Source organism: Ahaetulla prasina, chromosome 15 (genome assembly GCF_028640845.1).
Source record: "Ahaetulla prasina isolate Xishuangbanna chromosome 15, ASM2864084v1, whole genome shotgun sequence".
Taxonomy (NCBI): Eukaryota; Metazoa; Chordata; class Lepidosauria; order Squamata; family Colubridae; genus Ahaetulla; species Ahaetulla prasina.
In genome coordinates this window covers 6,466,424-6,492,748 of record NC_080553.1, presented here as the reverse complement: position 1 = coordinate 6,492,748, position 26,325 = coordinate 6,466,424, and positions in this window count along the sequence as shown.

Sequence of the window (26,325 nt, the reverse complement as noted above, 5' to 3'; positions counted from 1 at the left end):
GTTCATTTCTTAGATGTTGTAAATATTTCATGGTGACCTTATCAGCTTCTTCTTTTTTTTTTTTAAAAAAAAGGACTTAACATGTAGAATATGCCTTAATGTTAGGTATGCATCCCCCATCCCTTTTCTTTTAAAGCTTAATTTATCTTTGACTCGGGTCAAGGAGGCAGGTGTTAAAATTTAATATTGCTGTAACTTTCAAGTGGCCATCGTGAATAATAAGAGTGCGAACCTGTAAGACATTTAAAAGGCGTTAATGACTATTAAAAAAAACAAACCCGAAGTTGGCCAAAGGATAAAACTGAGACATTCTTCCTTCAAATATTTTTGAAACCGAAATAAGAAACAGATGGGAAATCTCCTATATCACATTTTGAAATGGTTGCATTTCAAGTCTGGGAATTCTAGATTTGCTAGAAATATTTATAAAATCCAGGAGACGAGAGTTAGCAGGCAGAGGGGGGGAAAGAGTTATATCAATGATGCAATGTTGTCATTGGAATAAACAACATTTTAATTTGGGATTTAAAATTATATTTTAATCTTATTTAATGTAGTTAATATATTAATATTTAAATTTTATTTTTGTTTCTATCCACTGACAAGCCAATATGTTTGCTGGTATATTAAGTAAAGCCTCATACAAGAAAAACTCAGTTTGACTTCACACTTTCATGTGAAATGAACTAACGCTGATTTTTTGGGTGATTCGAGATAATCAATCAATCTTTTTTTCCTCACAGATTTAGGAGAACTGATATAGCTGATATTGTACAGAGAAGAGCAACAAAGATGATTAGGGGACTGAAGGCTAAAATGTATGAAGAATGGTTGCTGGAACTGGGTATGTCTGGTTTAATGAAAAGAAGGACTAGGGGAGACATGATAGCAGTCTTCCAATATCTCAAGGGCTACCACAAAGAAGAGGGAGTCAAGCTATTCTCCAAAGTACCTGAGGGTAGAACAAGAAGCAGTGGGTGGAAACTAATAAAGGAGAGAAGCAACCTAGGAGAAATTTCCTGACAGTTAGAACGATTAATCAGTGGAACAACTTGCCTCCAGAAGTTGTGGGTGCTCCATCACTGAAGGTTTCTATGAAGAGATTGGACAACCATTTTTCTGAAAAGATATAGGGTTTCTTACTTGAGCAGAGATTGGACTAGAAGACCTTCAGAAGTTGTGTGTGCTCCAACACTGGAGATTTTAAAGAAGAGATTTGTCAGCCTCCACTCCAATCCTCACATCCTTTTGTACACTTTATATTCAGTAGTTAGATTGCAGTGGGATTTTATGTGTAATGTACATAGCTCATGGTTAAGTAGAGAGGGCCCTTAAAGAGTGTTGTCTGACATGAGATCAAGGGGAGGGGAGATTGATGGTTTGAATTCAGCAGGAATGTTAGAGCGTGCGGGCTTTCAACGGGCATTGCATTCCTGAGATGATTTACAGCCAGAGATCTGCGGAAGAAGATTACCACGGGGGCCGAGAAGGAGCTGGCATTGGACCAGATCTGGCTGACCTCTTGTGGGAGGAGGGACTAATGATGGGATATGGAATGTTAGCCATATTTTGTCTCAGATCCAACTTTATACTGCTGCAGTCCGGATGTATCTAGTAAAAGTACTTTTTTTTATTTACAAATGAAGTCAAGGTGTATTCCTTCCTAAATACAATCAGAGGCAGCCTGACAAGATTAGACCACCATTTGTCTAGAATGATATAGGGTCTCCCACTTGAGCAGGATTTTGGACTACAAGACCTCCAAGGTCCCTTCTGAATTAATTCAGTGGCTTTCAGAACATGAGATGCATATCCATGGTTCAATTTTCTTGGGTGATTTGACCCTGCTCCACAAAGTGACTAAAGACCTGGAATTTAAAGTCTGCTATATCCTTATTGATTTTTTTTTTACTTTTACTTTTTCTGGGAGAATTGTTTTCTAATACAGGCTTGTAGCATCATTTTAATACATTTAAAGTGAATTTCTTTTAATCTCACAACTTGAGCTCATGTAGCTTCAATATAACAAGAGATAGCTGATACAGATTAAAAATTAAAAGATTAAGACCGAAGGCTTATTCTTACTAGAATCCAGTGAGACTTAACTTCTTAGTGGTTGGAAACACAGAACCTCATTTCCCATGGATTTTCTACTACCACCTCTAAATTAATATTTCCCATAGAGGCTCAAATTAATACGTAAGGCAATTCATAAGGGCCTCTGGTGGCTCAGCAGACTAAGTCTGTCTGTTATTAATAAGCTGCTTGCAATTACTGCAAGTTCAAGTCCCACCAGGCCCAAGGTTGACTCAGCCTTCCATCCTTTATAAGGTAGGTAAAATGAGGACCCAGATTGTGGGGGGCAATAAAAGTTGACTTTGTATATAATATACAAATGGATGAAGACTATTGCTTAACACAGTGTAAGCTGCCCTGAGTCTTCGGAGAAGGGCGGGATATAAATTCAAATTAAAAAAAATCATTTGATTTCCGATGATATTTGCCTTTTGACATATCCAATTTTCATATAATTCCTGAAGCAAGATATTTGTTTGTTTTTTTTCTCTCCAGCTAAACCAGTGCTGAGAATCATGGCTAAATAGACTAGGAATTAAAGCTCTTCCCATTCCAAAGTCTGGAAGAAACTTATGGAAGAAAATCCCTATTAAATCAATTTTTATTTATATAATTCATGTAACCCACTCATCTCACTTCCATAATTCTGGGCAGCTTGCAAAGTTGCTCTTCCCAAAATACACCCCTTAAAAAAACAATCAACATTAATAAAACAATAAAAAAAATATTTAAAATGTTTTTTAAAATCTGCAAAACAGCACCATGATTTTCAGCAGTGCAATCTGCAGGCTCTACACCAATATGAGGAAGTCCCCAGACCCACCTATTCATTGGGATACAGTTTTATTTAAAAGACACGTAGAGGGCTGTTTTTTTTTTAAACAAGAACTTGAAAAGAAACAAGGCAGAATAGATTTAATAGCCAACCTGTGGGAGAAGGAGTGGCTGAATCTGGAGGTGGAGTTAAAAGAGGAATCAGTCTAGAATTCCTAAGTAAAGGTAAAGGTTCCCCTCGCACATATGTGCTAGTCGTTCCCGACTCTAGGGGGCGGTGCTCATCTCCGTTTCAAAGCCGAAGAGCCAGTGCTGTCGGAAGATGTCTCCGTGGTCATGTGGCCGGCATGACTCAATGCCAAAGGCACACGAAACACTGTAACCTTCCCACCAAAGATGGTCCCTATTTTTTCTACTTGCATTTTTTATGTGCTTTCGAAACTGCTAGGTTGGCAGAAGCTGGGACAAGTCACTCACCCTGTTACACGGCAGCACTAGGGATTCGAACCGCCGAGCTGCCGACCTTTTGATCGACAAGCTCAACGTCCTAGCCCCTGAGCCACTGTGTCCCTCTAGAATTCCTACATAGCCACAAATAAAGCCCAATCTCTCTTGAATTCCATTGACCCTTATCTAATTCCAGCCAGGCATTAACCAATAGTTGAGTAGATTCCTGTTCATGGGCATGATACAACAATTTGATTGGTCCTTCACCTTCCTTGCCTGATGCAATGCAGAGAAAATAACATCAAGACATCATATCCAGTGGTAGGATTTGAAATCTTTTCCTACTGGTTCTATGAGAGTGTGCTTCACACACGCATGTGTATGCAGCACTCAAAGACCATCTTTGGTGTCAACGCTGGTGAGCTGAGCTGTTGTTTAGCCCAGCTGAGGCACAGCAATCTGCTCTGCCGTGCAAATCAGTTGAGCTAAAATACAAGGGAATATAAGATAGGGAACAGTGGGAGTGGGAGGGCGGGTTAGCCAAAGGTGGTGTTTCTAAACTACTCAAAATTTCCGCAACCGGTTTGCCTGAACCGGTTCGAACTGGCTGAATACCACCTGTGATCTTATCCATGCCATTAAACCTCATCCATCATTCAGAACTTAATTCAGAAGAAACTTTTTTCCTTAAGTTCCAGCTCTTGATGGTGGAAACTTAATCTTGCGGAAATTTAATCTTGCGTAGCTTCTTCTCCAATAACACTACACTACTAACCAGAGCATATAAAACATTTGCTAGACCAATTCTTGAATACAGCTCGCCTGTCTGGAACCCATACTACATTTTGGACATTAATACAATTGAGCGTGTCCAGAAATATTTTAATCCTGGGTTTAGAAAATGTAGAACTCCAGCGCCTTCGACAAGACCTGAGCTTAAGTCGTAGAATCATCTGTTACAATGTCCTTCCTGTTGAAGACTACTTCAGCTTCAATCACAATAATACACGAGCACACAATAGACTTAAGCTTAATGTGAACCGCTCCAACCTTGACTGCAGAAAATATGACTTCAGAAACAGAGTTGTTAATGCCTGGAATGCACTCCGTGGTCTCATCCCCAAATCCCCAAAGTTTTAACCAAAGACTATCTACTATTGACCTCACCTCATTCCTAAGAGGTCTGTAAGGGGCGTGCATAAGAGCACCAACGTGCCTATTGTTCCTGTCCAAATGTTCCCTTTGATTGTATCCAATTTCATTTAGTTATTACATACTTATGATTATATATATGCTTATATATCGTATAGTTATTTCATGCTTATGCTTATATATAATGTTGTGACAAATAAAATAAATAAAATAAAATCAGCTGAGCTAAAAAACAAGGGAATATAGGACAGGGAACAGTGGGGGCGGGAGGGCGGGTTAGCCAGAGGTGGTGTTTCTAAACTACTCAAAATTTCCGTGACTGGTTTGTCTGAACCGGTTTGAACTGGCTGAATCTTATCCATGCCAGTAAACCCCATCCATCATTCAGAACTTAATTCCGAAGAAACTTTTTTCCTTGAGTTCCAGCTCTTGATGGTGGAAAGGAAAGCTTGGCTATCAGAAGTCAACTTTTCAGGTCTTCCGAGGTAACGTTGATGTCCATCAGGTGATTGAAAAGTAGCAAATGATCTACTGGACCAACATTTCATGGCAAGCCTAGCTCTCCAAGACATGTTCATCACCGTCTGTTGAAATGACTTGAGTAGCCTGCCAACACCGCTGTCAATTCTCAAGGCAATAAATGTGAGAAATGAATCTCTAAATACCTATCATCCTGTAGATCTTAGCCCTTTTCTTGAGCTGTTCCACAGATGTGCCAGCTGCCAGAAAGAAAATACGTTCGTGGTCATGATGGCTTCTTGTTATGATGCTGCTCAGGAGTAGTGAAACTGCTAAACTGAATTTAAATATTTTCCCCATCCCAGATCTGTTGTGCTTCATGAATACTCTCTGTTGTAACTGATGCAACCACCAAGGCAGGCATCGGTGGCGGTGGCAGTGGCGTCAGTAGCGGTGGCAGCAGTAGTGGCGGTGGCGGTAGTGGTGGAAGCAATAACAGCAGTGGGGCGTCCCGTGGCGGTGGAGGCAATGGCAGCGGTAGCGGTGGTGGAGGGCTGTCCCGGGAACTTTTCCTGCATGGTTTTTTGCCACGGCAGGTAGCAGCAGCCGCGACGTGCCATCCTGGAACTCCCAGGGAGTTTTCCTGGGCGGCTTTTGCTGTGGCAGGCAGTGGCAGCCGCAATGGGCTGTCCCTGAACTCCCAGGGAGTTTTCCTGGGTGGCTTTTGCCGCAGCAGGCATCAGCGGCAGGCAAGCATGGCAGGGCCGCAGGGAAGGGAATAGGCTGCTAGCTGTCTTTCCAACGGCCGGGGGCCCCCAACATGCTTGCCTGCCTTCCATGTGCCCTTCCTGGCAGTTCTGTGGCAGGTCCGCTTGCCTGCCTTCCTCCCCCACCACCACCTCTTTGTTCAGCTGCTTACCTTCCTCGGCGGCTGGTCCAGAGTCGGAAAGGCAAGCTGAGTTTTCGGTTGCTGCTGGAAAGCCACTTTCTCTGCAGGCCGCCAAAGAGTGCCAGCAGAAAAAGCTGCTGCTATCACCACCATGTTCTTTGCGCATGTGCATCCCATTGGACTTGCAAGGCAATGGGATGCATGTGTGTGAAGAACATGGCGGCGACAAACGTGGTGGCCAGGGCGAGCGACTGGCGACTGGTTCATGGGCGTGGCCAGCCAGCTATTACTACTAGTTCTGTGAGCAACTACATTTTTTTACTATCGGTTCTCCCGAGCTGGTGCGAACCGGTAGCAGCCCACCACTGCACCAAGGTCCATTTTAAACAGATTTGACAATTATTCAGTCACCCAGGTCTTTTAGTGCAGAGCTACTAAATTTTTCTTCTGCGTGTATTGTATTAAATCCATCTAGTCAAATGTCTGAGAATTGACTCAAAAGATATGTAAAACAAACGAAAACTTTGCCGAAAACTGCCCTTACAGTTTTGTTCTCCCTGAGTCACCATGTTCAGATGGGTAGCCATGTAAATTTTTGTTTTATTTATTTACCTGCCAGGTGTGAAAGCTTAGGTCTAAACATGAAGGTTTAATTAAATTGATTTATTGGTAATCATACAGTATGTGTTGTGACCTGTTGGCGGCCAGCCTCTCCACCAGCCAAATCAGAGGAGGAGGAGCCATGGGAGTCAAGCTCAGCATCAAGGCAACCTGAGAGCTCCGAGGGGGAAGAGGGAATGGAGCTATCAGAGAGAGAGAAAGGGAGAGAGAGAGAGAGAGGGAGGGAGGGAGGGAGAGAGAGAGAGAGGGAGAGAGGGTGAGAGGGAGAGGTGGAGCCTGGGCCATCCATCAGCCCCCAGATGGAGAGTCAACAGCCACCAGGTCTGGAGGTGGCTCATGAGGAAGAGAAGGAACAGCTGGGTCCAGTGCCTGAAATGTGGATGTGCAGAAGGCAGAGGAGAGGAGAGCAATGGAAATCTATGGGGTGGAAGAACCACCTATGCTAGCAAATCCCCACCCTAGCTCTTGGGATAAAAGGCTACATACATCTCCTACATTTCCAAATTACTTGAATTAAAATGAATTAATCTACTAGCTCAAAGTTGGATCAAGGCCTTTGAACTCTGGTGCTGGAGAAGACTCCTGCATGTCCCTTGGACTGCAAGGTGATCAAACTGGCCAGTCCTAGAGGACCCTGACTGCTGTTTAGAAGACCAGATCCTGACGAGGAAACTGAAATATTTAGGCCACCTAATGAGAAGGAAGGACTCCCTGGAGAAGAGCCTAATGCTGGGAACGATGGAGGGCAATAGAAGAAGAAGGAGACAGCAGAGAACGAGGTGGCTGGATGGAGTCACTGAAGCAGTCGGTGTGAGCTTAAATGGTCTCCGGGGGATGGTAGAGGACAGGAAGGCCTGGAGCACCCCAATCTCTGAAGGTCATTCCCACATACCTCGCTAGGCACTTCCTAAGAAGGCAGACAGCATCTTTGGCAGGATAATAAAACTTTCTGGACATCAGATTTTGGCAAGGATTAGTTAACAGACTTTGGCTTCCTGCCTTCGTTGACTGGGCTGGATTCCAGCAAAGCCAAATCATGTATCTTTTCTCAGATAATGGGATTGACGTGCATTGTGCTGTGTCCATCCCGAGTATAAAAGAGACAATACTATGCAACATTATCTGATTAGGGGAGAACAAGCATCTGCAGTAATAGCCTGCTGTATCTCACCGTGAGTTGAAACAGAGACGTCTCCTTCCTTACGTTTCTTGTACAGGAGCTATTTATTTGCTTCTAAGGTTTATGATCTAGGAGGAAGGGAAGAAAAGGGATTTTTGAATAAGCAAATGATCTATCAGTAAACTGTGAAGGGAATGGAAGGTTTCCTACAGAAATTCCCGACAAAACCAGTGTTCGTTCACACCATACTGTTGAAATATTTATATTTTTTTTCCCCTGGGGTTTGATTTGAAGGAACAAAATCCAGCTCAGTGAACAAGAGGGAAATTTAACAACCTGAGCAGAGGAAGAAACCCTGCAGAGTCAGATCCTGGGTCTAACAAAGGCAGCGTTTTATTTCTCACCAAAGCCAAGCAGATACAAATGGAAACCGACTGTATAACAGTATGCAGGAAAGACTGTGGGAGATTGTTCCAAGAGATGCTGCCAAGGGATTGTCAAATAAGAGACTGCTGATCCCAGAGCTGCATAATGGGTAGAGAAAGATGCTCAGAAGGAACCCTCCCTAGCTTCTCAGAGTGTAAAGGAAACAGCTGTAATGGTATGAAGGAAAGACCTTGGGAGAGGGAGGCAAGAGATGCTGTCTAGGGAAATGGTCAGGTAAAAGACAGTATAGCCCACTGATGCATAGTGGATGGAGTAAGAGGCACAGGAAGGACCCTCCAAAGGTGGGATTCATTTACCTTCCCTATCAGTTCACAAATGTGAGTGCATGTGCCACCTCTGCACATGCACAGTCTTCTGTGTACGCCCAGTAGTTATGCATTATGTCCAGGCAGATGGACGGAGCCTCCCGCAGTCACTGCTACCAGTTCACACAATCCAGACAGAACTGGCTGAATCCCAGCACTGGGACCCTCCCTAGTTTCTTAAGTTGTAAAGGAACAGCAAGAGAATTGTGCTTTCAGATTAGCATGATTCTGTTAAAGTCATTTTACAATAAAGTAGAATTAGCTCATTTGTCTCTGTGTCATATTTGGTCTACCTGCTAAGACTAACATTGACCCGCAAGATCAATGGTCAAGAAGCGATATAAATAGATTAGATAAATTATAGGTCAGATTTGATAGATGACAGACAGATAGATAGCAATAGCACTTAGACTTATATACTGCTTTACGCAGCTTTACAGCTCTCTCTAAGCAGTTTACAGAGTCAGCCTATTGCCCCCAACAATCTGGGTCCTCTTTTACCCACCTCTGAAGGATGGAAGGCTGAGTCAACCGTGAGCTGGTCAGAATTGAATTCCTGGCAGTGGGCAGAGTTATGAAAGGAAGGAAGGAAGGAAGGAAGGAAGGAAGGAAGGAAGGAAGGAAGGAAGGAAGGAAGGAAGGAAGGAAGGAGAAAAAAAAGAACAATAGCAATAGCACTTAGACTTATATACCACTTCACAGTGCTTTCCAGCAAGTGGTGAAATCCTTCTCGGATAGTCACCGGTTTGCTGCCCAAGCCAAAAGTACTCTGCACACGGATGAGCACTACACACAAAATGCATGCTTCACGCGGAAAAAGAAGACTTCACTAGGTAAGTAGAACAGTGAGGGGGAGTACAGCTGTGAAATCACATGATTTAGCTTTGCTAGAAAGCAGGATTTTCTAGTGAAGCTAAACCGCACGGCACAGCTGATCATCAAAAATACCAGTTCGGATAAACTGATAGCTTTTTTTTAACTACCGGTTCGCCTGAACCAGTAGTTTTCATCATTACTGGTTTGCCCAAACTGGAGCGAACCAGTAGCATTTCACCCCTGTTTCCAGCCCTCTCTAAGCAGTTTGCAGAGTCAGCCTCCTGTCCCCAGTAATTGGGTCCTCAATTTTACCGACCTCAGAAGAATGGAAGGCTGAGTCACCCTTGAACTGCTCAAGATCAAACTGCCAAAGTTCTGGCAATCGGCAGTCAGCAAAATTAGCTTGCAATGCTGCATTCTAACCATTGCACCACCATGGCTCATTGTTCTGTCCCCCCTCACCTCCGTCCGAGCAATGGCTTAATTAGCCGGCACTATCAGCTCGGGCAGCAAGTGTCTCTGTTATTTCCCTCGACGCCGATGAGTCACCCAGGAACAAACAGTACTTCAGCTCTTAGTTAAGCAGTTGATTTGCCTGCTACGAAGAGGCACAGCAGCTCTTGCTGCCTTTATATCCTGTGGGGTGTGGCTCCATGACTCAGCACTTCCTATGCCTGCCCCACCCCTGCTTCTGTTGTTCCCGCCTCTCCTGCCTATGAAACCTAGGGTCCAGCCAGGCCTGATTGCCATCAGCTGGGTCTGAAGGCGTGGCCTGGGGGGGAAAGAGTCAGGGGACAGAGGCCTTGTTATCTCTTCAACCTGGCCTGCCTCTGGCTCCTGGAGCTGAGCCAGGGAAGCCAGTGCTCCCGAGGTAAGTCCTGATGGCCCTTCCCCCTCGCTTTCCAAGTCACTTTCAGGAGGCCCAGCTCGGGGGGCGCAGACACAACACTAGATAGATAGATAGATAGATAGATAGATAGATAGATAGATAGATAGATAGATAGATAGATAGATAGATAGATTGTCAATAAATAACTCTGATGGGGGCATCTCTACTCCTGGAAATAATATACAGAGACATCTTTGCTAGAAGTCCCTGATATCCTTCTTATGAGGCAGAGGCATTGGCTAGGCTTCTGCCAAACTGTAAATCTAAAGTTTAATCTGTATTATAGAAGTTTTGACCAGTGACTGGTTCAGCCGACCCTCCATGAAAGTTACCTAAGAAGTGATGAATCTAGTTGGCTTCAATGCAACCCAACGAAGGGCAGAGCACTGGCTAGCAGCAGTATCTCAATTACCTCCTTCCGTTTCTGACTGTACCCAGAAGCCCTCAAACATGTCTTAGTGTGGAAGGAGAGGAAAAAACTAAACAGTTGGGAACTGGCGATGATTTCCCAACCCCTGAGTTAATTTACATGGGAGAAGACAACTTTAAAAAGAAGGAATCCAAAATCAATATAATGACCGTGAGTAAAATCAATCCGATTTTCCCAGGCAGCATTCAAAAACTCTTTTTTTCCTGCTCTTTGCTAGGGTTTTTTCCCCCCAGTTTTAAAAAAAGAAAAAGAAAAAAAGATTTTCAGAAATGGAATTATGTCTAAGCAGATAAATACTGCGCTTAAAAACAAGTTGGTTGATTGATTTATTCAATTTATGTAGCTGCCCATCACAACCAATGAGCCTATTTATGAATTTATGGAAGCTTCCCATCACCATCATCACAATTATTATAACTTTGGTTCCTTTTTGTGAGTCTTCCCATCCAATGATCTAACTTGTTGGTAGATTCCGAGCCCCACATTCTGGAGATTCTGTTTGGTGTGGTGGTTGACTTTGGATGTCTTCAAGTCCAGCCTGCTGCTCAAGCAGGAGATCTTGTATCATTTCAGAATAGAATAGAATAGAATAGAATAGAATAGAATAGAATAGAATAGAATAGAATAGAATAGAATAGAATAGAATTTTTTATTGGCCAAGTGTGATTGGACACACAAGGAATTTGTCTTGGTGCATATGCTCTCAGTGTACATAAAAGAAAAGATACCTTCATCAAGGTACAACACTTACAACACAAATGATGGTCAAATGTCAATATAAATCATAAGGATTGCCAGCAACAAAGTTACAGTCATACAGTCATAAGTGGAAAGAGATTGGTGATGGGAACGATGAGAAGATCAATAGTAGTGCAGATTTAGTAAATAGTTTGACAGTGTTGAGGGTATTATTTGTTTAGCAGAGTGATGGCCTTCGGGGAAAAAACTGTCCTTGTGTCTAGTTGTTCTGGTGTGCAGTGCTCTATAGCGTCGTTTTGAGGGTAGGAGTTGAAACAGTTTATGTCCAGGCTGTGTAAATATTTTCACGGCCCTCTTCTTGATTCATGCAATATCCAGGTCTTCAATGGAAGGCAGGTTGGTAGCAATTATTTTTTCTGCAGTTCTAATTATCCTCTGAAGTCTGTGTCTTTCTTGTTGGGTTGCAGAACCGAACCAGACAGTTATAGAGGTGCAAATGACAGATTCAATAATTCCTCTGTAGAACTGAATCAGCAGCTCCTTGGGCAGTTTGAGCTTACTGAGTTGGGGCAGAAAGAACATTTTTTGTTGTCCTTTTTTGATGATGTTTTTGATGTTAGCTGTCCATTTTAGATCTTGCAATATGATAGAACATATTTCAGACAAGTGACCAACTGTAGTTCAACATTTGCTATTTTTAAATCATCCAAATTAAGAAAATAGTTTATCTCTATAGAACTGGTCCAAGCCAATCATGGTTTCTCCTTAGCATTTAGAAATTCTGTTCCGACATCACTGAAGACTGGGTGAAACCAGGCTTAACAGTAATAACTGTGAGAGGGATCTTGGAGACCTAGTGGACAACCAGCTAAATATGAGCCAGCAGTGTACAGCGGCAGCCAAAAAAGCCAATGCAATCCAAAATTGCATTAACAGAGGGATACAATCAAGATCAAGGGAGGTACTCACACCACTCTATAAAGCCTTAGTAAGGCCACACCTAGAATCCTGCATCCAGTTTTGGTTACTACAGTATAAAAAAGAGGTTGAGATGCTAGAAAGAGTGCAGAGAAAATCAACCAAGATGATCAGGGGACTGGAGGCTAAAACATATGATGAATGGTTGCAGGAACTTGGCATGGCTAGTCTAGTGAAGAGAAGGATCATGAAAGCAGTCTTCCAATATCTGAGGAGCTACCACAGAGAGGAGGAGGTCAAGCTATTTTCCAAGGCACCTGAAGGCCAGACAAGGAACAATGGATGGAAACTGACCAAGGAGAGATTCAACCTAGAAATAAGGAGGAATTTCCTGACATTGAGAACAATCAACTAGTGGAACAGAAGTTGCCTTTGGAAGTTGTGGGAGCTTCATCACGAAACTTTCAAGAAGAGACTGGACTGCCATCTGTCAGAAATGGTGTAGGGTCTCCTGCTTCTGGGGGAGGGGGGGTTTGGACTAGATGACCTACAAGGTCCCTTCCAACTCTGTTAATCTGTAAAACAAGCGTATGCCAAATCTAGGCAAGAGAAATGAACAGAGTATTTTACAATCCCAAAGGAAAGGCATTGAAATAAGGAGTAATTTTTAAATCAAACCTATTTCAATAGGAGTCATTTTTTTTCTCTTTCTCTCTCTGGAAGCCTTGTCATTTTCAGTTGCTTTCTCTTCTTTGCAAACAAAGAAGGGTGTTGTGAAGGATTTTCTTTCAAGTACCGAAGCAGAGAAGACTCCCGTTTGGCATGTTTGGAAACAGAGGAGTTGAACGAAGCAAACATCTCAGGATCCTTATTACGATGATTATTATTCTGCTTCTCTTTGACAAGCCATCCTGTCCAAAAAGTTGGGATTTCTTTGCTTGGTTTCAAGAGAATTATGACAATGAAATGCAATACATCGCATCTTCAAATGATAAGGAGTCTGCCCCTTATGGTTGCAAGTGGTGATTGGACATTAAGCGGGATGTCTTCATTTAATGAACTCCACTTCTGGGTAAGGTAGGGAACATGCTGTGCTCGCCAAAGATGGAGCTAAAAGATATTATTATCTATAATTATATTAGTTGAGAAATGACCCTAATTAATAGCCATCTATTGATTTTTGTCTTCTATTTGGTCGGCACAATGTAAAAAAAATGTTGATACTCTAGAAAGTGCAGAGAAGAGCAACAAAGATGATCTGGGGACTGGAGCAGGGGTGACATCCAGTAGGTTCCGACAGGTACTAGAGAACCAGTAGGGGATATTTTGAGTAATTCCGAGAACCGGCAAATACCACCTCTGGCTGGCCCCAGAGTGGGGTGGGAATGGAGATTTTGCAATATCCTTCCCCCAGGAACAGGGAGGGAATGGGGATTTTGCAGTATCCTTCCCCTGCCACGCCCACCAAGCCATGCCCACCAAGCCACACCATACCCACCAAGCTACGCCCACAGAACCAATAGTAAAAAAAATTTGGATTTCACCACTGGACTGAAAGCTAAAACATAAAGAACGGTTGCAGGAACTGGGTATGTCTAGTTTAATGAAAAGAAGGATTAGGGGTGACATGATAGCAGTCTTCCAATATTTGAGGGGCTGCCAGAAAGAAGAGGGAGTCAAACTATTCTCCAAAGCACCTGAAGGAAGGACAACAAGCAATTGGTAGAAGCTAATCAAGTTTCTACTTCTAGACCCCTTGCAATCAAGGAGAGAAGCAACTTGGAACTAAGGAGAGATTTCCTGATAGAACAATTAATCAGTGGAAGAACTTGCCTCCAGAAGTTGTAAATGCTCCCACACTAGAAGTTTTTAAGAAGAGACTGGACAGCCATTTGTCTGACGTGGTACAAGATTTCCTGCCTAAACAGTGGGTTGGACTAGAAGACCTCCAAGGCTCCTTCCAACTCTGTTATTCTATTCTATTCTATTCTATTCTATTCTATTCTATTCTATTCTATTCTATTCTATTCTATTCTATTCTATTTTTACTGAACAGTGTTTAACGGGCATTGTCAAGTAACTGAATGACATAAATGTGCCATGAAAAAAAAAATCCATTAAAAAAAATGGAAAAGCCCAAAGAGACAGAGAGTAGCTTTAGATAGTAGCCATATAGTGTAAGCATTGCTGATAGCTAAAAGACCAGTTGCACTAACATCTGTAGTCGTGAAAACCTTTGAAAGGCTAGTGCTGTCCCACTTGAAAACCATCACGGATCCATTGTTAGACCCCTTGCAATTTGCATAACCAGCAAATAGATCAAGAGACGATGCTGTTAATATGGCTCCGCACTACATTCTAGAACACCTTGACTCTCCAAAGACCTATGCAAGAGTCCTCTTTGTAGACTTTAGCTCAGCATTCAACACCATCATTCCAGACACTCTTCTAAGTAAGCTAAACCAGCTACACGTACCTGAACAGACTTGTAAGTGGATCACAAGCTTCCTAAGAGACAGGAAGCAGCAGGTGAAGCTAAGCAGAATCACATCAGTTACCTGTACAATTAGCATAAGGGGCCCCCAAGGCTGTGTGCTCTCCCCACTTCTCTTCTCTCTGTATACCAATGACTGCATCTCTAATGATCCATCTGTTAAACTATTGAAGTTCGCAGATGACACAACAGTGATTGGTCTCATTCGAGACAATGATGAATCCGCATACAGACGGGAGGTTGAACGACTAGCCTTGCGGTGCAACTGAAACAATCTGGAACTGAACACACTCGAAACCGTAGAAATGTGGTAGACTTTAGGAGAAACCCTTCCATATTTCCACCTCTCACAATACTAGACAATACAGTATCAACAGTAGAAACCTTCAAATTTCTAGGTTCTACCATATCGCAAGATCTAAAATGGACAGCTAACATCAAAAACATCATCAAAAAACGACAACAAAGAATGTTCTTTCTGCACCAACTCAGAAAGCTCAAACTGTCCAAACTGTCCAAGAAGCTGCTGCTACAGTTCTACAGACGAATGATTGAGTCTGTCATTTGCACCTCTATAACTGTCTAGTTCTGCAACCCAACAAGACAGACACAGACTTCAGAGGATAATTAGAACTGCAGAAAAAACAATAGCTACCAACCTGCCTTCCATTGAGGACCTGTATTATGCACGAGTCAAAAAGAGGGTTGTGAAAATATTTACAGATCCCTCACATCCTGGACATAAACTGTTTCAACTCCTACCCTCAAAAAGTCACTATAGAGCACTGCACACCAGTACAACTAGACACAAGAACAGTTTTTCCCGAACGCCATCACTCTGCTAAACAAATAATTCCTTCAACACTGTCAAACTATTTACTAAATCTGCACTACTATTAATCTTCTCATCGTTCCCATCACCCATCTCCTTCCACTTATGACTATATTACTGTAACTTTGTTGCTTGCATTCTTACAATTTATACTGATATTGATTGTTTCCTGATTGCTTAATTGTACCCTATGACTCTCATTAAGTGTTGTATCATAAAGTGTTCAATTTGTACCCTTTGACTATCATTAAGTGTTGTAAGTGTTGTACCTTAATGAAGGTATCTTTTTTCTTATGTACACTGAGAGCATATGCACCAAGACAAATTCCTTGTGTGTCCAATCACTCTTGGCCAATAACAAATTCCATTCTATTCTATTCTAGTAGGTTTTTTGCAATATTGCAAGATCTATTATGAATTTATGAATTGATAAAGTCTGCCCAAATTCGATGGAATTGGGTAGCTTTTCCTCTGATGTTTTATTATTCTGATTTTATTGGGAACTTTTTCTAATATGGTGATTGAAGCAGCTTGGTTAATCCACCTCTCAATTGTTAGATAATCTAACGTTTTTCTACACTGAACAATTATTATTATTATTATTTTTATTGTTCATCAGCTAGACGTAGCTGTTCTGGAAGATATGAGATTTCAGAAGGTTATTTGTTCAGATAAAGCTTTCTATCCCACCCCCCCCTTTTTTTTTTAATCTGAAAGATCTATTATAAATCTATGAGTTTTATTTTATTATTGTTATGGAAATCAGAATTTAAATAACCAAAGATGAACGAAGTCCAAAATCCACTCCAGGATGCGTGGAAAACCTTCTCATTTGTAGGGCAAGTCGATCCTTGTTATCTTAATAGGGAAAAATATGTAGGCTTTCATTTAACAATATCTTACATCGCTTAGAAGTCAGGGATTGTCAAAAAGCTGCACAATTATCTCCTTTGAACCCAATTCCTTTTACAGACTTCATTCTTTCTTGATGAAATGGGACCTGATGATTTTTGTCTCAGAGGCAGAAAAAAATGGGGATCAGTTCACAATTCAAGCTTCTGGACTTGTTCAGACAAGCAATTATATCAGATTTGGAAGAATCAAAGAGAACAGAGAAGTTTTTTGCTTCCTGGTCTGGCGTCAGATATTCAAATTTATCTGGATCACTTGGCTTCCTGTCACCTTGTCAAGATCAGATGATGGGAACTGAACTCTAGAAGTTGTGAATGCTCCAACACTGGAAGTTTTGAAGAAGATATTGGATAACCATTTGTCTGAAGTGGTGTATGGTTTCCTGCCTAGGCAGCGGGTTGGACTAGTAGACCTCCAGGGTCCCTTCCAACTCTTCTATTCTATTCTATTCTATTCTATTCTATTCTATTCTATTCTATTCTATTCTATTCTATTCTATTCTATTCTATTATGAAGAACTTGTGAGTTCTTCTTATTCTACGTTAGTGTTGAGCTACAGTAGCATTCTGAAGATGGAATTTGGAGGTTCTTTAGATCTCTCCCCTTCTCTGCCCCACCCTAGTTTAATCATCAATCCAGAATTTTGATCAAACGTCCATCTATTCATGCATTAGCCTATGCATGTGAAATATATATCTAGAAAAACAAATCAGAGCAAAGCCTCAATTTACCAGGGAGATGGTTTTATTTATGACAAAACCAATCCAGAACAATTAATATATACCCTTGCTTTTATTGTTGTCTTTATTTGTCTGGCTTCTTATTTATTTATCTATCTATCTATTTATTTATTTATTTATTTATTTATTTATTTTTATCTATTTATTTATTCATTCATTTCATCAAGCATGTATTAGATAACAGATATAAGTATAAACATGATTATGAATACATGAATAGAATAGAATAGAATAGAATAGAATAGAATAGAATAGAATAGAATAGAATAGAATAGAATAGAATAGAATTTTATTGGCCAAGTGTGATTGGACACACAAGGAATTTGTCTTGGTGCATATGCTCTCAGTGTACATAAAAAGAAAAGATATGTTCATCAAGGTACAACATTTACAACACAATTGATGGTCAATATATCAATATAAATCATAAGGATTGCCAGCAACAAGTTATAGTCATACAGTCATAAGTGGAAAGAGATTGGTGATGGGAACTATGAGACGATTAATAGTAGTGCAGATTCAGTAAATAGTCTAACAGTGTTGATGGAATTATTTGTTTAGCAGAGTGATGGCTTTTGGGAAAAAACTGTTCTTGTGTCTAGTTGTTCTGGTGTCCAGTGCTCTATAGCGTCGCTTTGAGGGTAGGAGTTGAAACAGTTTATGTCCAGGATGCGAGGGATCTGTAAATATTTTCACGGCCCTCTTCTTGATTCGTGCAGTATACAGGTCCTCAAGGGAAGGCAGGTTGGTAGCAATTATTTTTTCTGCAGTTCTAATTATCCTCTAAAATCTGTGTTTTTCTTGTTGGGTTGCAGAACCGAACCAGACAGTTATAGAGGTGCAAATGACAGACTCAATAATTCCTCTGTAGAACTGAATCAGCAGCTATACGAGTAAAAAAGGACATTAGGACAGGGATGGAAGGCATGTTGGTGCACTTATGCACACCCCTTACAGACCTCTTAGGAATGGGGAGGTCAACAGTAGACAATTTAAAGTTTTGGGGGTTTGGGGAAGAAACCACAGAGTCAGGTAGTGCATTCCAGGCATTGACCACTCTTGCTGAAGTCATGTTTTCTGCAATCAAGTTTGGAGCTGTTTACCTTAAGTTTGTATCTATTGTGTGCTGGTGTATTGTTGTTGAAGCTGAAGTAGTCATAGACAGGAAGGACATTGTCTTAGTTTTGCTTTCCAAACGTCTTTCGTGGAAAGATGACAAATCTATCTGCTTGCAATTGTCCAATGTCTCCAAATACAAAGCATTGATTTCCTGTTTTGGAATGTGGAAGGACATTTTTGTTTTCTTTCAATGCCCGTGGTGATAGTTTCTAAGCAAAGAGAAGAGACAGAAGTGGAATAAATACCAGACTGGGAGAAAATATTCCGTAAGTGTTCATCATTCAACGTCTGTCTGGAGTTCCTTCTCACCTCCTCACTTAAAATGCTGTTCAGAAGAATGTATTTCTTTAGATCAAGATGGGGTTCTTGTCCTTGACATTATTTCCAGGCAAAATGTATTGCATATTGCTTCTTAGCTGACCTCGTCAATCAATGCCCATATACAAAGAACTGCAACTGTAGGAAACACAATTTCTTTGTCTTACTGAATTATTTCTTCTTCTTAGAATAGAATAACCTTGGAGTTGGAAGGGATCTTGGAGGTCTTCTAGTCCAACCCCTTGCTTAGACAGGAAACCCTACACCACTTTAGACAAATGGTTGTCCAACATCTTCTTAAAAACTTCCAGTGTTGGAGCATTCACAACTTCTGCAGGCAAGTTGTTCCGCTTATTGATTTTTCTAACTGTCAGGAAATTTCTCCTTAGTTCCAGGTTGCTTCTCTCCTTGATTAGTTTCCACCCATTGCTTCTTATTCTACCCTCAGGTACTTTGGAGAATAGTTTGACTCCCTCTTCTTTGTAGCAACCCCTGAGATATTGGAACACTGCTATCATGTCTCCCCTAGTCCTTCTTTTCATTAAACTAGACATACCCAGTTCCTGCAACTGTTCTTTGTATGTTTTAGCCTCCAGTCCCCTCATCATCTTGGTTGCTCTTCTCTGCACTCTTTCTAGAGTCTCAACATCTTTTTTACATTCTTCTCCTTCTCCTCCTTCCTCTTCTTTTTCCTCCTCCTCTTCCTCTCCTCCTCCTCCTCCTCCTCCTCCTCCTCCTCCTCCTCCTCCTCCTCCTCCTCCTCCTCTTCCCCTGCTCCTCCCATTGTAAAAGAGTCAAAAAATGCATCACTGCTTTGCAACACTCACAAAGCCAAAAATGGTAGAAGATATTTTCTTTTCTTGTAGAAGACCAAAAAAACCATGTAATTAAATCAACACAGTGAATGCAAGAACAAGAACAGCACATAGAAGTGATTATCAGGAACAAAGACAATGTGATTAGCAGGAACAAAGACAGCTGGCTGGTCTTACATGGCAGACAAATACTCTTCAACCCATAGTCAGTTTTTATGGCATGAAACGTGCCAGCTGAAGATGCGGAAAAGCAGGAGGAAGCCAAATTGGAAAGCCAGACATTAATAGAATAGAATAGAATAGAATAGAATAGAATAGAATAGAATAGAATAGAATAGAATAACAGAGTTGGAAAGGACCTTGGAGGTCTTCTAGTCCAACCCCCCGCTTAGGCAGGAAACCCTATATCATTTCAGACAAATGGTTATCCAACATCTTCTTAAAAACTTCCAGTGTTGGAGCATTCACAACTTCTGGAGGCAAGTTGTTCCACTAATTATTCTGACTGTCAGGGAATTCCTCCTTAGTTCTAAGTTGCTTCTCTCCTTGATTAGTTTCCACCCATTGTTTCTTAAGTGGCCTCCATCAGGTTGAGAAAAAAATTACCCTGTTCCCCCGAAAATAAGACACAACCGAAAAATAAGTCCTAGCATGATTTTACAGGATGTTCGTAATATAAACTCTATCCCAAAATAAGCCCCAGTTAAGATTGTCAGCCAGATGGATGCTTTTAATACCATATTTTCCCCAAAATAAGACCTAACCAGAAAATAAGCCCTAATGCTTCTTTTGGAGCAAAAATTAATATAAGACCCAGTCTTATTTTCAGGAAACATGGTACTACAGATAGTCCTTCACTTACAACAATTGGCACCATAATTTCCACTGCTAAGCAATGTAGTTAAGTGTCTAAGGAGATTCTCAATCATCCAGGTGATGGTTGTCTCAAAAGGGGCTTTTTCAAAAGCCACTGGGCTTTATTTTTCCTTGAAGACATTTCACTTCTCATCCAAGAAGCTTCTTCAGTTCTGACTTATGATTTCTTCAGTCAGAACTGAAGAAGCTTCTTGGATGAGAAGCAAAACATCTTCAAGGAAAAAAATGAAGACTGTTGATCTTTTGAAAAATCACTTTTGGGTTTAGCAAGGTGGTTATTAAGTGAGCCACACCCAATTTAAGACCTCTTTGGCTATGTTTGATAAGCAAATCACGGATGCTAACTGTCAGGTATGCCTCCTTTCAATACTCAAGAAAGAAAAACCCCAACTCCATTGTTTGTAGAAAAAGGTACTTTTACTGAGTAAGAACTGAAAGCGACCAAAATGAAAGCAAGCTCTGAGGTATTTGGCGTGGAATTCATATATAAGAAATATGCCCCAAGCCCTCCTCCCTGTAGTCCGGTCAGTCTTGTCCAATCCACATCTCCCCAGGTGGCACGCGGGGTGCATCTTCAGATAGTTTCATCCCTCTGGCATGCTCGGGCCATTAACCTTGACTGTTATCAGCCCACTTTCTAATTGCCGAACACGTTTGAAGAAAACTCTCCATTTCTCCTCCAGCACTCCTTACCCACCCACCCCCGTTACCATGGCAGTCGTAGCAAGCAAGGTAATAAATGCATAAATCAGGAGACAGACTACCCAGAGCAATAAAGCAATAAACTTGTAGCGAGCTGAGGCTGACACTAACATAGTCACCCTTCCCCCATTAATTTTACTCATTGGAAGCCAGATGAGAAGGTCATCACATGACCATGGGACAATACAACTGTCATAAATACATGCCACTTGTGGAGACGACTTCCGGTATCCAGTGGCAACGGACGTCTGGAAGGTTTCTCCTGCCTCCAGCGCCCGAATCCGGCCACCGCCGAGGCCCTCAGGGGCCAGGTGTTCCGAAAAGGACACCTGCCGTACGGACGGCTCGCCAGGGGTCTCCCAGCCGACATACAGGACTGTGGGGACCGATGCTGGCGCGTCCTAGGCTTGGCGGGTTCGAGGCCACAGGCGCGGCCATTATTTTGGTCGTCGCCTGGGCGCTGTGCCCAGTGACACCGGGCATTGGATTTATAACTGCAGCAGCCTGGTGGTGAACAGGGCACGGAGTAGAATTGAGGAGGAGAAGGAAGGAATATCGGTGGCGTGAGTGGAGTGCTCCGGAGTGCGGGGGGGTTTTTTCTCCCCTGCGGTTGGAAGGAGCACGAGTTATTTTGGAGAGAGGAGAACTTAAAATAAGAAGATTACCGGTTTTGTGGAGCTCTGGAGAGAAGAGGTGATGGAGAAATTTAGGAGGGAAGGTTTGAGGCCCCCCCTCCTTCTGGGGAACAGTGGTGGCGTCCAGCTTCCGCCTTCACTATGAGAATTTTGATGACATCACTTCCCTTCGGTTTCCTGGTTGACTAACTGTACTCTGGACTCGTTGCTCCTGTGAGTGCCCCCTGGTGGATCCGGAGGAAATTACAAGGATACTGTGCTTGCCTGAGGATTTTGATTCTTTTTTTTTTCAAATGGCAAAAGGTCAGAGACCAACTGCTGGAGAGATGGAGAGAATTCTGGAAAAGTTATCCAATATGGACAAGAAACTGGATGATTTGCAAAGAGGCCAAACGGAAATAAGAGAAGAAATTGTGACTATCCAAAAGGATTTAAAGGATACTCAACAAGTCTCAGCAGAAAACAAGCAGAAAGTGGAAGGTCTGGAGGGTGAAATGCGGGCAGTGCAGTAAAGAGAGGAGTCGACAGGCAATGCTGTGCTTGGACTACAGATGGATAAAATGTCTTATTTCCTTAGGTTTCAAAATTTGGAAGAAGTGGACCAAGAAGACTTGAGAGATGTTGTGACTAAATTGTTGGGAGAATTTCTTGGGAGAAGTGTTGATTTCATGAATTGGGATGTGGATCGAGTTTATAGAGTTAATTCGCAATATGCACGCACGCATGCAGTTCCCAGAGAGGTTCATGTCAAATTTGTGAGAAGAGGCGAGAGATGAAATTCTTAGAAAACATAGGAGTGGGGCACTGATTTACAGGGGCAGGAGATAGCCATTCTGAGGCAGATTCCCAGACAGGTGCGTGAAAAAGAAAGAAATATTATTTTTGTCAAGCAAATTGTACCAGAAGGAGTGGGCTTCAGATGGCTGATGCCAGAGGATTGATGATTTTCCGGGAGGGCATTACGAAAAAATCAGTACAATTGCGGAGGCTACGGCCTATGTGGAGGAACACAAAGCCTTCCTGGAATCAGATGACCCAGGAATTGAAGAAGGGAGGTTATAGATCATGGGGCTGAAGCGGCTGCCGCTGTTGCGGCCCTGGAGTTGGGTCAGGCTGAACCCAGAGTTCTGAGATCCAAAACTAGGAAGTGATAAAGATATTTGGGATTGTGTTGGTTTTCCTTATTCTCTTTTGTACGATATTCTGTTTATTCTTGACTCTTCTTTATTACGTATTTAAAATTTGCAAACTTTGCTACTTCGTGTCACCTGCTTGCCTTATGGCTGTTGTATGTGTTAAAAAATTTGAGTAAAATTCTTATTTTAGATAAGAAAAATGAAAATTTACCATACCTGATATGTATTTGTATAAACCTTTTTTGACTAATAAAAACTTTTTGAACAATAAATACATGCCACTTGCCAAGCATCTGAACTTTGATCATGTGACAGTGAGGCTGCTATGATGGTTGTAAGTGCAAGGATTCACAAATCATTTTTCTCCCAGGGCTGATGTAACTTCACTTGCTAACTGAATGGCATAAGTCGAGGACAATAAATGAACTTTAACAGTGGAAGCAAGGCAGATAGCAACCAGGGCAGATAGCTACATCATCCAGCACTGCAAAACTACATAAATCCCAATTCCACAGTTTCAAGATTGATTGATTTGTCTTTTTATTGAAGCAGACCTCTAGTTTCAAAGATGTAACATTAACATGGAAATAGGAAGGACGTATTGTTGTTTATTTGGAACCAGGTGGACACCATAAGTGACACTGTGGTGATCCTACAATTACACATGCCAGTTGGAGGGCATTATTCAGCTGTCTGTTTCGGGGCACTTCTGTTTTGCACTCTCCCAAATCCAGAGAAAAAGAGAGAGCAAAGCTAAACAGCTTTGTTTAGCTTTGTTGTTGTTTTTTCTCTTCCAGGAAGCTTGTCAGCTATTGGAAGCCAGCAAGAATTTCAATGTTGTCTTATTGAATGTACTGCATAAATCCTCCCAGTTAGTCAGATATTCCGAAGCACCAAGCAAGAAATAAAAGAGATAGATTCCTCCTTAAACTTGCCTCTTGTGACTAAAAGCCAGAGTTATACTGGGTTTCCCCCCCGCCCTTGTGATCCAGTACAAGAACCACATTCTTGTAAGACCGATTGCCTTCTCCCTAGAGAAAACATCAAGCCAGAAGTAGTGCAAAAAATATTTATCAATTCAAAACTTTAAAAACTCCCTTTTTACGAACCTGTAATCCTTAATTTGAGGTAGAGACATGGTGACCGGATGAAGCTGGGCATTTACTGGCTGAATGCCCTTCCTGATGCCTACATGGAGTTCATAGCAGATATTTTTTCTTTGCACCCTGGGAGAGAAACATCTGCCGCTACTTAGGATTGAACTTTCAACCTTCCGAGTGGAAGGCAAGCATCTTCACCACTAGGCCACCATGCCACTCATAATTCATCACTTCAGAATAACAGCAGGTATCCTGTGTCCGTCCTTAGAATCGATTAAGCACACTCATGACATAGGTGATTGATTTCAAGATGGTCAGCTTCAGATAATTTGCTATTGCCTCTGTTTCTTGACTTCAGATCTTGAAACTCAACCCATGTACTGGAGCAGATGTAGACTAAACAAAGCGTCCCTCAGCTCTTAGAATTTTGCATCTTCTTTCTTTATAATTTTCCAGGCAGGAAGTGACCTCACTCCTGATTCTGGAATTTGGTACTAGGGCAAAATAATACAATTTTATACAACAAGCCAAAAGTTAAATTTCTGTCAGCAGGATAGATAGCGTCCTGAAACAAAGCTGAAACTATCAGGGTTGGGCATTCAACAAAAGTGGGGCTGGACTTATCCGGAATGGGACAACTGGCCATGGCCAACTCATCATGGTCAATTCGTCACGGTCAACTTTCCATGGGACAACTTGCCATGGCAAACTCACCATGGGACAACTTTTTCCAGGGCAATTCAAATTCATTATTTAAGATGTTTTTAATATTTTAATTAAAAATATTAAAATTCGCATTTTATTTTGTCCCTCCTTTGTCATCCTTTCTTTAAGGATTCTATTAGACTATTTCTTTGATATTAGTGTAACTCTTGTCCTGTGGCAAGTTGTCCCATGGTGAATTGGCCATAGCAAGTTGTCTTGCAGTGAGTTGGCCACAGAGAGTTGGCCATAGAAATTAGGCCATAGCGAGTTGTCTTGCAGTGAGTTGGCCATAGTGAGTTGGCCACAGTGAGTTGGCCACAGTGAGTTGGCTGTGGAGAGTTGGCTGTGATAAATTGGCCATGGTGAATTGTCATAGATCTGGCCCTATCGTTAGACATCTAACACAGCAGATGTGATTTGAACTATTCCCTGGATCATACTTTGCTTTTTTGCTTCACTGTTACGTGATGGTTTAACTTTTCCAGCGTGCTATTTTGTGCCATGGTGATAATTGAACCAGTCTTACCAGATAATCTCACTTCTAGATGCCAGCTGCTTTAGTTCCTTAGTCAATTTATAAAAATTCAGTTAACAGAATAATAGAGCTGAAAGGGACATTGGAGCAGGGGTGAAATCCAGCAGGTTCTGGAGAACTGGTAGCAGAAATTTTGAGTAGTTCACAGAACCAGCAAATACCACCTCGGGCTGGCCCCAAAGTGGGGAGGGAATGGGGATTTTGCAGTATCCTTCTCCTGGAGTGGGGAGGGATTGGGGATTTTGCAGTATCCTTCCCCTGCCACGCCCACTAAGCCACACCCGCCAAGCCACACCACGCCCACTAAACCATGTCCAAGAACCGGTAGTAAAAAAATTTGAATTACACCACTGCCTTGGAGGTCTTCTAATCCAACCACCTGCTCAAACAAGAGACCCGATACTGGTGGTGAAATTCTCCATGGGTTGCCACTGGTTCTCTGCCCGCACATGCATGGTGCACTCCAAATGTGCGCTGCATGTGCGAATGCGCAGAGTGAGCCAAATGCAGGCTACACAAGTGCACATGCACAGTGCATACCAAATGCACGCTTTGTGTGGAAAAAGGAGGTTTAAGAAGGTAAGTAGAACAGCAAAGGGGGAACAGCTGTGTTGTGCGATTTAGATTCACTAGAACAGTGGTTCTCAACCTTTATAGTGCTGCAACCCCTTTAATACAATTCCCCACGATGTGGCGACCCCAACCGCAGAAGGGGGAAAAAAGCGGCAAACTGTTTTTTTGAATTGATCGCGCCTAAAGCCGTATTGGCTAGCAATCTGAACTGCTGGCGATTGCCTTGAGGACGGAGGCATTAAAGCGGAGACTCCTCCCCTATTAAGTTTATGGCGCCTGAAGCCAGATTAGGCTAGCGATTGGGAGTGATTGCAGCTGGCTTGAGAGGGAGACATCAGAGCAAAGATTTCTCTCTTTTTTAATTCATCGCACCTGAAGCCGAATTCGGCTAGTGATTTGAAGAGCCTGCATCTGGCTTGTGGAGTCAACCATTGGAGTGTGATTCTTCGACTTGCAAGTATACTTCCCATGTTTCCGATGGTCTTAGGTGACCCCTGGCAAATCGTCATTCGACCCCCAACAGGGTCGCGACCCACAGGTTGAGAACCGCTGCACTAGAAAGTAGGATTCCTGCTTTCTAGTGAATATAAATAGTGTGGCACAGCTGATTTTTGGGAATTTATTTTATTTATTTTATTTATTTTTATTTACATTTATACCCCGCCCTTCTCCAAAGACTCAGGGCGGCTTACATTGTATAAGGCAATAGTCTCATCCTATTTGTATATTTTTTTTATATACAAAGTCAACTTATTGCGGAAATACCGCTTCAGATGAACCAGTAGCTTTTT